General features: G+C 38.1%; 1 protein-coding gene across 2 annotated transcripts in view; it reads right to left on the minus strand.

Moving 5' to 3' along the window:
• Positions 1-16,570, minus strand: part of SH3GL2 (SH3 domain containing GRB2 like 2, endophilin A1) — a 217,224-nt gene that overhangs the window by 106,000 nt on the left and 94,654 nt on the right. The window lies entirely within an intron of this gene.

Consider the following 16,570-nt stretch of genomic DNA (forward strand, 5'->3'; position numbering starts at 1 on the left):
TTACCCTGAGACCCTTACCCAAGGACTTCACTCCTTCCTCTAAGGTTCCAAAGCACCTTTTACATATAGTATCTCTATTAGCACGTCAGTCAACTCTATATTAATGGTTCTACCTCTCCCAGGAGGCTGTAAGCTACTTGACAACAGGATTCATATTTTTATTCTTTCATAGTGCTTAGAACATTAGTAGAAACTTAATACATATATGAATGAATGCCAGTTCAGCTACCCAAAGAATAAAAATATTGCCATTTTGTAAAGTAAGCAATGTAACAGAGGAGACAGAATATAGGTTAAACATATATGTGCGTGTGTGTATATAATACACATAGGTTAGACACACACATACATATATGTGTAATGAGAAAACCTCTTTTTTTACGTGTAACATGTAGTCATTCACATGTTAGTTTCCATTTTCATTCTTAAGCTCCTTATGATGCAGTCTGGGGGCCCTGCTAAGCACAGTGGGGGAAAAGAGGCCAATGATACACAGCCCCCTTGAATGACAGACACAGTACCAGATACAGGCTAATATCTAGGGTGTCTCTCTGCTGAGGAGTATCATGCATCTGTGTGTGGACTGGGCCTTTGATTTTATGAACACGCCACACAAGAAATATGTTCTTCCATGTGGGACTAGGAATCTGGGATGACAATGACTTCTTGATTAAAGTTTTAACAAGCTTCTGCTTTATACTCATACACAGGGCAAAAATGGTTTCACTGTCTAATAATAAGATATTAGAAGAGTACTTCAGCATGCAGCTAAACCTGATAAAAGATTATGGATAATGGTTTTCCTGAAGCAACAATTCAAACTAAGATAAATGACAGTTTCCAACTGTGCACACTAGACGACTGCGGGATTTTTTTTCCTTTAATTCTGTGAATCTTTCTGGTAAAGAAAAAAACGTCAGATTTTCCAAAAAGATTCTGGCTTTCCACATTGCACTGCCACAGGAAAAATAATTCTCACAAACCACATTGCTCGGCTTTCTACTGATGAGCTGGGCCTAAAAGGGGAGTCGTGCCCTCGGCCCATGCCAGGTCACTATAAAGGAGTGACCTCTCTCACAAGATATAAGTAAACAAAACAAGCTTCTTCCAGGCAAAATGCATTCTCCGTGGACCCTAAATGAGCAAGCCTTGGGACACTTCAACCTGCACAATTAGGAACATTACAGATCAGCAGAATCTCTGGGCTTAGCACTTTACCTACATTAGAAACAAGTGTTTTGATAGGAGTAAGAATCACGGCAGCAGGAAATAAACTGATAAACAAAAGTATATCAAGGCCACAGAATCAATTTCCGAATACAGAGAAAAATTATAGCCTGGTCAGTTAGGTCTCAGAATTAAAGAAAATATACTGGTGCCAGAAGTGGAATTCTTGCATCAAACTTGAAAAGCCTAAAATTCAGTTTTTCAATTCCAGTAAAATCTAAAAGCTATGGTAACCAAGAACCTCAAATTAACTTCGAAGTTCCTTAGACCTGAATCATGTAATCAGGTTGGATTTGCATAGCCTAATTTCTTAAATGGGGCCATGCACACAGCCTTGAAACAGCACTTTTAAAACCGATCTCAGAAGTGGACCTCCTTCACATAGCAAATTGGAAGCACAACAAAGGGCATTCATTATCTGAGTTACATGAGTGTAAGTAAAGTGGTCTGTTTAAGCCACCAGAGAGACCTGACCACTGTGCTTGTGGTTAGGGAACATTTAACTTATGAATGCGATGTAATACAATCATATATATTTGCTAACTATATACATGACGAGGTTCTAAGGAAGTCAAGATCTAACAGGGTCCATCCTCAAATTGTACATGTTTAACAGCCCAAGTGAGAATATGTTCTACTCCAGGGTTCCTAAATTACTCAAGGTAGAGTTTCTCTAGAAAGAAATATCTGACATGAAACAGGACCAAGAAGGGTGAAGCTCAAATAATCAAATGTATGACATGTGGCAATCAATTAAGCTGAAGCAAAATTCAGCATCGCTGATTATGAAAAACAAACTGAAGTGTAAGGGAAATTGTAGGAGGAAAAGAAAAAAAGAACAAAGGGGTAGAGGTGGTGATAAGAATGTCAAGAAGCAGGCACAGCAACTGGAAAGAGCAAAGATGACCATGAGGGGAAGAAAGAGGACAAGACAACAAGAATAGTCCAGAATCTAGGGACAGACCCTTCTTGACCCATCTCAGAGGCCCTGAGGGCAGCCCTGAATCACAGAACATTCAGAATTGAGATGCCCAGAGATAAAGATCTGCTGAATCATCTTTGTACACTCTATTTAACACAATGGGGACAGCATGCATAAAAGCCACATGCTTCCAAGAGGACAAATGTGAAAATATGTCTCTCCAGGTCTCACTCTATATTTGGAATGTAAAGAGTAAATACATGTGACGGGTATGTGTGAGATCATATATGTCTATGGGGTTACTTTATCACCTGTTGTGTTGGGACAGGATTTCGATTATCAGTAGCAAGTGGAAAAGACTTATGTATAGGTTGTGCTTTATATCTTAGGGGTAAGGATTTAGGGTTAAGTTCTAACAGCTGTAAAGTAAATGTCTGATGCCAATGATAACTCTCACTCTCCTCTGACTGAAACATATGTATAGAGTATATTCTTCAGAAAGTGAACAATTTTCCACATCAGTAGATGACTGAAATGAAACATTTAAATTTAATTTAAGCTTCTGTTCATAAACACACCAAGTTCACAAATGAGACTGTCTGTGTAGCATAAACTCAGTATAACGCAGTAGGATAAAGGCAGATCAGAGAATGCTCTAAGGTGCCACCAGCTTACCAATGTTTTACGTGCATTTGTCCTTCAATTACACAGCTTTCAAATACACAAAGGACAACAAACAGCCCTAGAGAGAGGTGAGATCTGAAGTTATTAAATTAAACCATAGAGGATAGGTACTGAGATTACAAACACGTTCTGCATAGCACCAAGAGGTACACTCAGAACCAAGAGATGAGAACTAGAAGGTATCTTCAGCTCTGCTTCTGAGTACTGAATAATGTGATGGACTAGCTGAGAATAATAGTTATTGTGATCTCACTGAATTCTCATAACAGCCTAATGAGATTACAATAAAGAAATTGAGGATCAGAGAGGGTTTTGCCCAAGGTAACAGAGCACATGTGTTGCAGTCAGGATACAGAGACCTACCAAAAGCCAAGGTTCTTTCCGTCATTCTAGCTGTACTCACAAGTTTCTGGTCTTCAGCGTGGGTCAAACGGTTGGCCGACCACTGGTCAGCAGTAGGGGGGCTTTATATGTCAAATCGTTATACACACACGTTGCCTAAAAGTCCCTTGTTACCCTGACATGCTACAATTCTCTTACCAAAGCACACTGCTTGCATTTCCTTTCAACACTTACTACTTTGTTAAGGCAAAACCCTACAGCAGCTTTCTCTAGCCTTCTCTGGCTCTTAATTAAGTCTCTCCTATATAGGAAGCAGGATTCTATTTTTTATGTCATTATTCATTTTAACAGTATAAGATTAGCCTTAGACATCAGGAAGAGAGGGACAAATGAGGAAGATCCAAGTGACTTGAGCTGCCCATCTACGAGACATCTGAAGCTGGGAGGGAGAAAAAAAAGATGCAGATCTTCCCTCATAAATAAAACTTTCCATTCACACACACACAAAAAAAACTGGAATGAAGACACAAACAGGGTGGACCATATAACTGAACACAGGAAAGATTAAACTCACTGCATTCTTTCCTTCTTATGACAGAGCTAAATGACCATGAAAGTTTACCAGGGTAAGAAAAGATAAGAGGAAAATAAAGTGAGCTATGGGTTTCCTTAGGAATAGCAATTGTTCCTGCTGCATCTGGCAGCAATTTAGAGCATAGGAAAGTTCATGAAAAAGTGCTAGCATCACAGGCAATGTGGAGAAAACATTTAAATTAAGACACCATAAAAATACATTCACGTCTATCATGCCCTACTGAAAACTTCAGCACACATTCTAAGGAAATGAAGATAACTAATTTAAAGGTGTGAAAAGAAGTATGATCCTATAGAAAGGGCACAAGCATGGGGATTGGGAGACCTGGAATCCAGGCCCTACTGAGTGGCCCTGAGTGAGTCCCTCAACTCCAAAATAAAAAGGTGTAAATTCTCAAATAATACAATTCTAAGCTTTACTTAAAATATGAAATTTACAAATTGGATGAAACCAGCACGTTATTCTAAACAGTCACACTCATTTTAAAAGTCAAATTTATCATTATGATTATCAAGATTCAACCTTGATCAATCTCATAATTAGTTAGTCTCACAGCATCTTAAATATCTTCATGAAAAGAGGTTCACTTAGTCTAGTTGTTAAAACAAATTTTTTTTTTTCTGAGTCACAAAATCCTTTAAAAATTTCCCTACGCATAGAATGTAGCTGATTTTCATTTGGCAAAGGATCAGAAATTCTGGACACACCCAGGCTACCTCCACATTTCATCTGGGTTGAGTCTTCTTTTAAGAGCTTGAGGTTCCTGCCAATGTCTAATGTATACACACCTTGAAGGATTTAGTAAAGACTGCTGGGCTGTCTTCTGTCCCAGTCCTAAGCGATTTCTAAGGGCAGGATAAAGTAACTGGCTTCGTTCAGGTCAGAGCAAGAGCCAGGATTAACAAAAGGATAATCAAGTGACATAACCAGCTGACTGCAAGGCATTAACAGATTCAAGAGCATTTGGAACACTGCAAGGGGGAAGTGTCTAAATTTAGTTTAATAGGATTTTCTGCAGCATATTCCCTCTCTTTCTAATTTATTTTTTTCTAATATTTTCAAAGTCACAGAACCAGTAACACACTGTTTTAAATACTAAAGATTTTTAAATGTGTTTAATATCTGTCAGGGCTAGCTACCTTATGATCCTTCTTTATATTTTTTCAAGCTATACTTGATTATTTCTCCATAAAAAATTCATGATAATTTTACAGTAGCATTTTTTACAAGTATCACGTTACATTTACAGTTTAATTGAGGTAAAACTGATACCTTTTTGATGCTGAGTCTCCTCATATAAAAAAGAACATGGTACACCTTTCTATTTCTTATGCCTCCTTCTAAGGAAGAATTTTACTTTATTTTTTTAAATTTAAGATAAAAAAATTTATTCCTAGTCATTTTTTTTTTTAATGCTACTGCAAATGAGGTCTTTTCTTCCACTCTATCTTCTAACTGGTGGTTGTTTTTAATCTATGTAAGCTATTTCTGTATGTTAATATTTCTGTATGTTAAAATGAATGTGCTTATTGTTTATCATGTTATTCTATTTGATCCCATAGAGCTTTCTAGGTACACAGTCACATCATCTGATAATAGTGATGATTTTACTGTCTCTTCCAGTTTCTATACTCCTACTCTTTTTTCCTTGTTGAACTGTGTTGATGACAAAGTACCTCCAGAATAAAGTTAAGCAACAAGTCTTATTCCTGACTCTAATGGGAGTATTTTAAAATTTTGGCATGATGTTGGTTGATGAGACTGAGGCAGATTAAGGTAGCATTAATCTATTCCTATAAGGAATGACTGGAATGAATACTCAATTGTATCAAATGCCTTTATCACTTCTGGAAATAATTATATACGTCTCCTTGCACCTAATATGGCAAAATGTGTTAGCAGCCATCATCGAGCTTGAATAAGACCCTGGAATAAGACCAACTGGATTTCTCCCCCAACATTTTGTTATTTAAAAAACTTGAAAACAACAGTGCAAGGATAATCTATATATGTACTATCTCGATTTTTTAAATTAACAATTTTGTACATTTGTTTATTATGTGTATATACATATTACATACAGATTTATATATTTTTTTGCTTAACCATGTGACAGCAAATTCCAACTTTATGACACTTCATCCCCAAATATTTTATTAAGCAACTCCTAAGAATAAGTACATTGTCTCAAATAACCACATGCCAATACCACACTTTAAAAAAATAATTTCCTAATATCCATATCTTATCCATATGTGATTTGCTTAGATCTTCAGAACATCTTTTAAACTCACTTTTCCAGAACATCAATCATGGTTCATGAACGACATTTAGTTTTTACATCCTTCTAGTCTTTCAGTTCTGAAATGTTTCCCCTACCCCTTCTTCTTCTTCTTCCATGACACTGATATTTCAACAGACCAGGTCAACTGTTCTGGAGAATGTTACAAACTTCAGATTCATCCAATTGTTTTCTGATGGCGTCACTTAACTTGGTCCTCTATGTATTTTTTGAAATCTCAAAGATAGGTGCAAAGGCTTAATTAGGTTCAGGTTAATTATTTTGCTGAAGACTGCTTCCTAAGGTGAGGATATGTGCTTCAGGTTACATCACATCAGGAGGCACACATGTCAGGTTGTCCCACTATTATCAATGCTCAGTTTGATCACTTGGTTAAAGTGGTCACCTCCAGGTTTCCCCTTGATAAAGACAGATTTCCACCTTTTCAATTAGGAAGAATTTTGTGGTGTGACAACCTAGTACCATACAAACATATTAATGACTCTAACATCATTTATCAAAATCATTTTTTAATTGGGGGTTACAGAATTGTGATTTTCTAACTCTATCATTCCTTATACATTTACTAGGTGTCATTCTTCTGTAAAAAGCAAGCTATTTTTTGCTTCATTTAATTCTTTGCTTTCTTCCCTTAATTTAAGTATGTCTGATAGTAGGTTCAGACATAATCCTGCTTTTTAAAAATGTTGGTCTGCCTTTACTTGGTATACCATCACAGGCGTAATCATATTAAAATGAGGTCATACTGGATTAGGGTGGACCCTTAATCCAATATGACTGATGGTCTTATAAAAAGAGAAGAAACAAGGAAACAGAAACATAGGGAAAACACCTTGTGATGACAGAGGCACAGATGGAGTGATGTATCTACAAGACAAGGAACACCAACGATTGCCAGGAGTAACAGAAGCTAGGAGAAACATGGAACAGATTCTCCCCTAGAGCCTTCAGACAGACCATGGCACTGCCAACACCTTGATTTTGGACTTCTAGTCTCCAGAACTGTGAGAGAAAAAACTTCTATTGTTCTAAGCCACTTAGTGTGTGGTTATTTGTTACAGCAGCCCTGGGATACACACTGCTTTGGTCTTAATTCTGTCATATTTTAGGTAATATTTTGTCTTTAAGCATTTACATGTTTTTCAACATTTGGATATTTTCCTTTGTACTGCTAGGACATGTATATGTGAATTTAAAAAGTTATTTGAGTGTCCTGAGTTTCTGAGAGGATGACTCACTTCCAACTTCTCTCCTCAAAGAGAAGATAAAACTCAAGCCCCACCCTCATTCCCCACCTCCTATGGTCTCACCACCCCCTCACCCGGCCGCTACCCCGACTTCTCCCAGGACAGATCAGGTCTTCAGTTACCTCCTCATTTTTGGTCCCTGATATTTCCTTTATTTTCTGGTTATCCCTGATATTCATTAAAACATATAATTGTTATATTTTATCCAGCATTCCTAGGTTTTGTAGCAAGACATTTTTTTTTTTCAAGTTTTCTGGTCTTATTCCTCTGTGCACAGATTTCTCCTATGTACAGATTGTGTTCATTCAGACCTCAGAGGGGGTCTTCCTTGATGGATTAGACACTCCATTTTCACTGCCTCCCTCTCTGCTTCTGTGGGCCCACGTCAAGGGGAGGGGTTATGAAATGGTGGAACGTTACAGCTCATTTTACCCACGAGGAACGAAGGCCCAACAGGAAAGGACTTGCCCCAAGGGCAGGCACACTGCACATGAGCACAATGAGACACAGCTGCAAGCTCCATCCCTCTCTTTAAGCAAGCCTTAGAGATGAGTTCATCTGCCACTCTGCTGGATATGGTTCTAATATGAAAAGCCATTTGCCTAGCATCTTTATACCATATGTTTAAGTCCTCAGAGTTGGATTCAAAATATTGGAATAAGTGTTTTCTTTAGTCTGTGGAACATCTAGGAAACCATATGGCCTTATTGCTGACAAAATTTTAACATGGACCTTTGTAATATTTAGGAGACCATTCAAATCAAAAGCATAGAATATAGGAAATTTTCCAAAGAAGAAGGGTAAAATAAAGGGAAAAGATGAAAAATTTTTAATGGCAAGTGAATCTGGCTAAAGAACAAAAGATAGACAATAACTGGTAATCTTTAGAAAAACAACAAAGACAGATTCAGAAATGAATACTGGCTAACCTGATGTAACCTAGCCATCAGGAAACCACAGAAAAAGAGGGCTAAGGGAGAGAGCTCTAACAACTTCACAGTTCTGCTGAGTTTTCAGCTCACAGCTGGCTTTTAGGATATCACTTAAGGAAATTTTAATTAGAGTTCCTGGACTTAAATTTATTCTACTGGGTAAATCATATGTATATGGAAAAACATAATAAAAAAGTCATAAATGCCCAGCAGGTTGAGAGAAATCTGGCCACGTCTTCAAATATGATTGAAAGAATGTGAGATAAATAGCCCATCCTCTGATTCCAAATGGGTAGACACAATCAATTCAAAACAAACTAATACAAAAAAAATGAAAAAAGAAAAACAATAAGTCCCTAACAGATGGATCCTGAACACACAGAGGAGCTCAAGTTCTCCAAATATAATTTTGCCCACGTGTGGGACCATATGTTCTCCTTTGGAGACCGTGGTAGCCAGAACGATTTTCTTCTTTCAGAGAGATCACCAGCAAGTGTGACAATGCAGGGCACTCTCATGCACTCTCACCGGGAGTGTAAACTGATGCATCTATCCTGGGATGCAAATTTGCAATAGGGGTAGAAATTTAACAGGTGTATTTTTTGATCCAGCAACATGACCCCTGGGTATTAAGTCTAAAGACATGATTGAATAGGGTTTTCACCATGACATAATTATGACAAATACTGACAATGACCCAAACATTCACCATTAGATGACTGGCTAAACAAATGATGGTACATGTCATCAATGGAATTCTATGTAACACGTAAAATGGATGGGGCACTAAACCAGTGGCGCTGGCCTTATTCGAAGAGCCACGTGGTCTCTCCTGGGAGTTTAAGCTCAGGACATAACACAGTGAAACAGGCAAGCACTGCTGCTCAGCCACGTGGGGCCAGTGTCAGCACGGCAGGAGGGCTAAGGGGCAGGGAGAGCCGCAGGAGACAGACTCAGGCTCTTCTTGCTTGAATGCCAATCTCAGTGAATTTCCTCTTTGGACTGTGTAAACGTGGGGTGGGGAGAGACAGGAGAGGACATCCCTGGAGGGTAATAGTGAAATTCCTGTCAATCTGGCAAGTATATATTTCGGTGGGTTTTAACTTAGTTTGGAGAAATATAAGATGTGACCATTTGTCTCCTTCACCTTCAATGATGTGAAACAGTTTATGCTGGTTACACAGAAGTCTAATAATATCTTCACCAAATGATTGACAGTAAATCCATTAGGATTATATAGATGGAAATATTTCAGGGAATTTTGGCTTCTTTCCCACATGCTATTCTGTAATTTTATTTTTTACAGTTTGCACATGCTATACCTTCAGGAAAAGCATAAAAACTGAATGAAAAAAATTGATGAAACATCTAACTTCTCTTCAAGGTCAGAAACATCTTCCACTGTACTTGTAACCTACACAGAACAGGAGCTTAAAGTATAATTTGGTCCAACTCCTCTACATATGCAGAAACAGTGCCAGAGAGTTTGCTAAATGACCTGCCCAGCATCATTTTATCCATCTAGTTTCATCTTTTATTTCCTTTTCTTCTTTCTCATTTAATACTTATCAACTTTGGCTGATGAAATTTTACCTCTTGGTACTATGTCTTACTACCTTAGTTTATCTAAAGCCTGGGATTCAGAACCATTCCAATACAAACATATTCACACAGATGAAAAAATAAAAATAAAAACTTCCCAAGGACTTTCTGCTGGTTCTCTCCCATTCATGAAGACTTTCCAGATATCAATCTACCTCTTCTGCTCTGTCTCCCTCCCTCCCTCTCTCTCATACACACACACACCTGTGAGCACAAGTCTTCTCTTTCATTAATCCCCTAGAACTGTACACCATTAAGGTTCTTCAACAGGCACACTGCATTCCCCACAGAGATTTCCCCACCTCTCTCCATAACTATTGTCAAATGTTCTATCTTAAGGCTCAATGACCTCAAGGCCTTTGCTTCTCTGTCCAACATAAAGGGTAAAGGTGTATACAGCACAGAGATGAGGCTGTTTTTCAATCCGATTCCATTTCTATGTGGACCAAAAATAGATGCCAGTTCAAACAAAGTTCAAAAATGCCACCAGCTACATTTTACTTTCCTGGGGCCACTGGATACAGAAAAGCTCATGTATTTGTATAGTCCAGAACTTAGAGCAGGTCTGGAAAGCTCTACCTCCAAGGCTGATATGAAGAGCAATAATCATTGACAATATGGCTTGGATTATTTCATGAGGCAGAAATTCAGAGTCAGAAGGCACCATGCTTTATTAGACCAGACAATGGAAGCCTGGGGAGGTTAAGGTGTTGACCAAAGCCATAAGTGAATAGCTCTGTCTGGAGCTGAGTCCAGGTCTCCAAGTCTTCCTACCCAGGAGTCTATTAAAGTACATAATATTCATCTTTAAGTTTTTCTAGGAGAGTACCTGGTCAAATATATTTAAGGCTGATGACAGAATCCTACACACCAGCTACAGGACAAGATTAGGGGTGAACAGGAGTAAGTAAAGAGAGACAGAATGCAGAGAATGAATATGCGTTTCAAATTCTAACAGCTCATTTCCAGATTCTGGGGATTCAATGCCAATCTGGTATTTCTTTTTCCTTTCAAGCAACATGATGATGATAGAGCAGATGAGAAGACAAGAAGAATGCAGGAGAAGCAACCCAGGCCACATAGTGAGGAGACGCGGCTTATAACTCCTAGCAGTTTCTGTAACTGCAAAACTGTGGGATATTTAAACCTTCCTTGATTTCACTTCAAGCTCAGTAGTTAAAAAGGCTGTTTGGGAAACAATGATGGGGATTCCTTGATGAAGTCATTAACAGAAATTATGCACCAGGGGATTTCTAATGAAGTTGCTAATATAAGAACTGTTTATGCCAGATGACTAAAAATGTTGCTTTGAATTCCTCAGGTTATATTATGAACACAAAAGCTGGAACTGGCTACTACTCTGATTGGAGTTTATACAGGAATTCATTTGAGGATGAGCCCAAGCTGAAAATGGAAAGCCAGCTATGAACATGGAAGAGAGCGGACTGTCTCTGTATCTGTTAGCAGTATATCTGCCCACCCCTAAGTGTTCACCTCCCAGTTTTCACATCCCATGTGGACTCTAGTACCTGTGTGGGGTCAGTGACCCCTGAGGAGGAGGTGTCAGCCTGGGACAGCATCAAAGTTCCAACTAGACTGAGTCCACTCCCCAGTGGTGCATCCGTTCTTTCCATATATAGATATAGATATAGATATAGATATAGATATATACACACTTTTTTTTTTAATCAACTACTGTACTGTATCTGTAAAAGACACTGAGGCTTCTATATGTTCTGTCTCTCAAAACCACCCTAAAATGAGCACAAGTCCAAGAAAGTAAAGGAATGTCAGAGGGTCACAGAGATACGCTGCAAAGATAGGCATGGAGGTCAATTTAAGGTTTAGTACCCACACGAAAGAGGGGGGCGGTTAGAAGAACCCAGAAAAAGCAGGTGAGGAGCCACATCCCTGAGAGTCAAGTGAGCGCTTTTCTGCTGTGATACATGCGAGCATTCTTCCTTTTTCTTTTGTTTTCTTCACAGTCAGTTAGCTTCAGGGCACAAGCATAAATCTGAAATCATCATTATAAAATACAAATGTAACAGCAATTTGTGGCTAAAATATCCTTCCCTGAGTTCCAACACTAGCTTTCAAAGATATCCTCTTTAAAAGAAAAAAAAAAAAATGTGTCTTCTTAATGTCAATAACGTGGCCCTCCTGGTTCCTCAAGCTGCCCCTAATTACAACAGCAAGCTTCAGAACTGCGAGGCCCTTGGGATCACACAGGGCCTTCATGAATCAGACTGCTGAACAAGTGAGACCACAACACAGCCTGGACTAAACTAGTGGGTTTGTCTCCTCCTGATCTAGTGCCCCACCCCCCCGCCAACCCGACCCCAACCCTCAGTATGTCAAGATGCCTTTTAAAAATGCAACCTCAATACAAAAAGGCCCCTATTACTTACAAAGATCAGATCTAAGAAATGACCCTGATATTCCCCACCAATTCCTTCAGATAAAATACCATCCTCAAATTTCAGAGCCATTCAGATACTTTGTTTTTCATAATGTTTCCATTTTTTAAAAAAATCTGAATAGCTTTTTCTTTGCTTATTTCTGCCAAGAAGAAATCCTGTCCTAGCTCTCTGAATAAAGGCCAGCCTGACTGCAAAAGGGACTGTGGTTATGTAACTGCCATCGGACCCACGACCATCACCGGGAGCGTCAGGACAGAAAGGGCTTTTGACAGAGAAGGTCAGAAGGCTCCAGGCGAGCACACAAGGAGTTCACATACCTCCTGGTTAGAGAAAGTTTCGATGTGCAGGAGTATATTGAGTGAGACTCAAGCAATCACATTTCTTTCACTGATGTTACGTGACACCAAAATCCTGACTGACTCCGTGAAAATAATCCAATTACTCCGTATGTGTGCAAAGGAGAGGAGGTACGGAAAGCTTCTAACCACTTGGAAATAAAATCTCCGATATTTACTGACACCTCAGGCATCTCATATGCTGTGTATCAAGCACAAACAAGATCCTGGGGTCCTTGAATTCCTTTCCCATCATTCATCATGTGCCCGTCACCATAAGAAGGGAGAAGGATTGCATTTCATTATGAGAAAATGAAAAGATCTTGATAAAATGCTGAGCTAAGAGATATCACTGAACATTCCAGAATTTTCACCCAATGAATAAAGCCATAAAAAACAGCCAGGGGAGAGAATAAGATGATATTTCTTATGACCTGTTTTCTAATTATTTTCTTCCTCTGTATTCCCTCTAGTAATTTTTGCCTCTTTCCCCTGTAGCAATCTCTGGCTATTTTCTGTTTTTTCTTATTTATTTATTCTATAGCACTCTATAATTTTTATTGGATTTTCTCAAAACTCAACATCATGATTGCTGTGAAAGATGTCACTGAAGTGCTTTCTCTCTTACTCCATCCCCTACCAAAAAAAAAAAAGATTAGTCCAGTCCGTAACTCCTACTTGCAAAAATTTTAGTGGGATCTATGAATATGAAGTTTGGTGTTTAACCCAATTATTTTAATACCTCAGAGCAACTCTTTAGGGAATGACTCATCCCCATTTTACTGGCACACAGAAATCTAAAAAGAATATGCTCACTTTACCTAGAGATGGATATTTTCATTTCTAACTGTCACACACTTATAATATTCACACTCTCAAATATTTGCTTTTTCCTCTCTTGGCTTCAGCTCTACTGTCTCAGCTGACAGAAAGAAAAAAAAGTGACATTTTATAAATTGAATTCTGAAGGCTAAATGATAGTCAATACTGTTAAGCTGGTAGAGGCATGCCTAGCATACAGCAAATCCAGGATTATGGTATAAAAAAGCAATAGTTCCTTTCAGAATAAAACACTTGAAAAACTCCCCTGAAAAAAAGAACTAATGTTTTCTTATTAGCATAAAAAATGGGCGGTCAACACCAGACTCTTGGTACATTCCAAGATCTGCTCCTGTCTCCAACTTCCTTACCAGGATTTTTCCTTTCTGAATAATATGAAAGTTTCCAACTAGCTAAAAGAGACAACCATTGCCAATGAATATCTTGAGAAATAGTAGGCATGGAAGAAAGTAGTAAAATGAAAGCTAACATATACTTCATATAAATTCAGATCATTAATAATTATCCTAAATTTCCATTATACATTCAATAATAAACTCTTCTATCAACAGGAATTAAATTATCATAAATTTCCAACCAAGAAATAAGTAGTTAATATTATTCCAAATATAGCGAAGTTCAGTGCCTATCCTGAGAGCCAAATGACAGCCCTCTCCCATCAATGACTTTTCCATGCATTCGGCTCACTGCCTGCTTATTTCAACCAGCAGGGAATGAATCAAGTTCTTAGCAATTTCAACTCAATTCTTATAAAACAATATTAGAGAGAAAATTATAAATGTTCGCACAGCAATTCTGCTGTCCTCTTTCATGTGTATGGAAAGGATCTTGTACAAAACAGTAGAATAAAAAGCAACATTTCTTTTTTTGTTTCTTTGAAGAGCCTTTATACCACTTACATTGTACCAAACAAAATAAAAACAAAAATATTACCTCTATCCGCATTTTACAAAGAAGCAATGGCAACTCCTAAAAAATGAAAATTGTGTATTTAGTTCATCTCTTTGTTTTTTTCATGCATCTAATGCAACCAAAAGAGTATCCACTAGGTTTCTTACTGCTGGGATTTCTGTTCCAGGAACCAGAGCTCAGGTGCTTGCCAAAGGACAAAAGATCACCAGCAATCAAAAATCTCAAAAGAGGACCCCAATCCAGTGTACAAACATCACTTTTTCTTTGCTCACAGAGACACCCAGCAAATTTACAAAACTCGTTATCAATAGTGGTATACATGTAAGGTCCCAAGTGGCCAAGACTCTTTTTAAAAGCTTTTTAATTTTAGTGGGCAATACAGTGACATGGTTGAAAAACACCAACAGTATTAAAAAGCATACAGTCCTCATGAACATCAACACAAAACTCCTCAACAATGTATCAGCAAATTGAATCCACCAATGTATAAAGACTATATATATACACCACAGCCAAGTGTGATTTATCTTAGGAATGCAAGGCTAGTTCAACACTCAAAAATCAACTAATATAATACATCACAACAATAAGCTAAAGAAAAAAAATCACATGATCATATCAATAAATGCAGAAAAAGCATTTGACAAAACGCAACACCAACTGAAAACTCTTAGCAGACTAGGAATGGAGAGGGACTACCTCAACTGGATAAAGCATATCCACAAAAATCCCTACAGTTAACATCATACTTAAGGTGAGAAACTAGAAGCTTTTCCACTAAAATTAAGGACAAAGCAAGCATGTGCCCACTCACCACTCCTTTTTAACAATGTATGGGTAGTCCTAGCTAATACAATAAGAAAATAAAAATAATAAAAAGGAAATAAAAGGTATATAGATCAGCAAGCAAAAAAATAAAACTGTCTTTTTTTTTGCAGATGACATGATTGTCTCCACAGAAAACCAAAAAGAATCAACAAAGAAACTCCTGGAACTCATAAGCAATTATACCAAGGTTGCAGGATACAAGGTTATTAAACAAAATCAACTGCTTCCCTATTTACCAGCAATAATCAAGTGGATTTTGAAATTAAAAACACAACGCCACTTACATTAGCCCACCCAAAAAAAGAAATACTTATGTATTAATTATAACAAAATATATAGAAGATCCTTATGAGGAAAACTGCAAAACTCTGATGAAAGAAACCAAGAAGAACTAAATAAATGAAGAGATAGTCCTAAATAATGAAGACTCAATACTGTCAAAACACCAGTTCTCCCCAACTTGAACAACAGATTCAATCCAATCAAAATCCCAAGAAGTTATTTTTGTGATGTCAACAAATTGGTTCTAAAGTTTAAATGAAGATGCAAAAGACCCAGAATAGCTAAGACAATACTGAAGGAGAAAAACAAAGAGGACAGACACTACTCAATGGCAACTTACCATAAAGTTAAGTAAACAACACAGTGCGGTACTGGTAAAAGAATAAACAAGGAGATCAGAGGGCCCAGAAACACACCCACGTAAATACAGTCATCTAATCTTTGACAAAGGAGCAAAGACAATCAAATGGAGTAAAGACAGTTTTTTCAACAAATGGGAGGGAACAACCAGACATCCACATGCAAAAAAATGAATCTAAACACAGATCTTACACCCTTCACAAAAATCACCTCAAACGAATCACAGGCCTGAATACAAAATGCAAAAACTATAAAACTCCTCGATGAAAACACAGAAATTCTAGAAAACCTTGAGTACAGCAATGACTTTTTCATATTAGTTGTTTTGAGACATCCGATCCAGGACTGTGAGTGTCTTAGTGTGATAAATTAAGAGTGTTACCTTAGATAAGCAATTTGTTTGGTAATGTCTGCAGGGAGACTTCACCGGGACAGAAGGAGCAAACATAGAGACAAGACAGCTTGGAGTGCAACTGTTAACACCCTACTGATGGACTCCTTAAAATGAGACAACTGGGCAAGGGACTTGGCTCTTCGCTGGAAGACATGACTCCACAGATCTTCGCTGGAAGATCTGCTCCACGGTTGGAGCAGAAGGCAACTTCCCACTCACACTTGTCAAGAGGCCCACTGCTGGACCAGGGGTCACTGCTCCTGCTGAGAGGCCTCCTTCCCGGACTTCTTGGAGGGGCTTGTGACCCTCTTTTCTACTTTCACTACTTGACTAACTTGTGTGGTAA

Source organism: Balaenoptera borealis (genome assembly GCF_965194805.1).
Source record: "Balaenoptera borealis genome assembly, chromosome: 8".
Lineage (NCBI taxonomy): Eukaryota > Metazoa > Chordata > Mammalia > Artiodactyla > Balaenopteridae > Balaenoptera > Balaenoptera borealis.